Source organism: Merops nubicus, unplaced genomic scaffold, assembly GCF_000691845.1.
Source record: "Merops nubicus isolate BGI_N331 unplaced genomic scaffold, ASM69184v1 scaffold48055, whole genome shotgun sequence".
Taxonomy (NCBI): Eukaryota; Metazoa; Chordata; class Aves; order Coraciiformes; family Meropidae; genus Merops; species Merops nubicus.
This window is the reverse complement of record NW_008609809.1, coordinates 7383-9390: the sequence shown is the minus strand read 5'-3', so window position 1 is coordinate 9390 and position 2008 is coordinate 7383.

The window sequence follows — 2008 nt, the reverse complement described above, 5'->3', positions numbered from 1 at the left end:
CTCCCAAATTCTCCAACAGTTTGTCCTAAACAACAAGATCTGTTCAGCTTTGAACCATAGGTCAAAGTATAACAAACCCAACGGGATACCGCAGTGGTCTGAGTCTGAATTATGTGCTAAAAATACTTCTCCTGTTACAGCACCTTGTGACTGTGGTGATTAAAATGCAGATGGGCAGGGTTAGCTGTTGAGTTAACCTTCCGTGTGCACAGGGAGCAGAGCAAGTTCAGCTCACTTCAGGAAGAGCTGTGAAAGCTCAGCTGTTCAAGTGAGAGTCACTACCCACTGAGTCATACCAGGGCTCCACCCACAGCAGTCCAAACACCAGCATTTCATGCAACTTTTTTTTCAGCTGAGTTGCCACCAGGTTTTCTCGGTCTGTTGTGTGGAAGCACAACATTAAACTAGTAAAACTAGAAGAGTGGCAGTTGTTTCATCCAGAGCTCAAGTGCTGCACCCGGTTACAGGAAAAAAATTGCTTGCATTTCAACAGTCTCTGAACTGCTAACATGTTTATCATAAAGAAGTAGGAAATTATTTTGAATAATCTCAAGTAACTGGCACATAATATCACAGGTGGAGCTTTCATAAATTGTCTTGTGCTAGTCAGAATCTTTTAACTGCTAACATGTTTATCATAAAAAAGTAGAAGCTTTCTTTACTCTTCCTCAAAGCACAGGAGAACAGGAGGTGGTCCTGCTAGACTGCTTAAAATAGGAGCATGTCCAATGTTTCTCACCATCAGCTTTTTAATCCTTAGTATTAAAGCTATGCATTGCAGATTTAGATGGCATACGTCCCAGGGTTCACAAAGTCACACACCAAAACAGGACTTGCAGCAGATTTAAGTATTGTGCTGGGGAGCTTGAATGACTCAACTAGTAAGGCAAACTTGGTGACCTTCATCCCAGTATACAGAAGTAATCACCAAATGAAACTAATTCTGAATGGCAGCAAGGATTTTTTTAAAATATCAAATTGCAGATAGCAAAATAAAAAGATTATTATTCTCAACAATACAGAACAGTTCATCTTATCCCCACTTTCCAAGGCTTACAACCAAACATGCTTTATCAAAGATCTATCACTAGGTCCATTTGACACAATATACATTCTAAAGGAGGAATTCATTGTAAACCTCTTGGACATCCACAGAAAGCTTAACAAGAACCCATAATGAGTTGAACTATGAAAGACAGGAATTAACATGAGCAAGGATAAAAATCATGTAAGAAAGAACCAAGGCTGTGTTGAAAAGGCAATTGTAGAATTCTGTTAAGTTGGTCTAGGATCAATTCCAAGATTTTTATTAACTGAGTAGGACACAAAAGATAGGAATAAGCTAATGATATCTGCTGAGGAAACTCTGAGCTATCACCACTACTGAGAGTAATCCAAACCAGGAGAAATATGTTTGATTAATTTGTGCCATAATGCCAGGTCATGCATGTATATGAATAATTAATTCTCTTGGCAAACTGGACTTCAGCAGCAGATGACAGCAGGGGAAAGAGACTGAGGTGCTCAATCACACTGCATGACAGACACCAAGAGGCAAATAAGGAATTTATAACAGGAAAGTTATTAATATAGTTTTGTATTCACTCATTTATATACTGATATGGTCATGGTCTTTACCAAGTCAAGTTTAAAAAAGACAAATTAAGTTTTTAAGTGAGCAGGGCAGCTGAGGGATCAAAGCATAGACAGTGTGTCAGAACAAAAGAGAGAAAGCTCAATAGGTTTAGTAAAATGAAGGCTATGGTATGATGGCTACCTGTAACAGATTATGTATAAATAGTGGGAAGAGCATGAAATAACTTTAACAAGGACAAATTAGGTATATTTAGGTATATTTAAAATAGTATGTAAGATATGGTTTGTCAAGATGGGAAATAACTGAATTTGTGATTCAAGAAACCCCTTGTAAGGTAAAGTTAGTGGATAGAGGGAACCGTTGAAGATGGCAACAATTAAGTGTCTGTTAAATGCAGCAAATTAGCAGCAC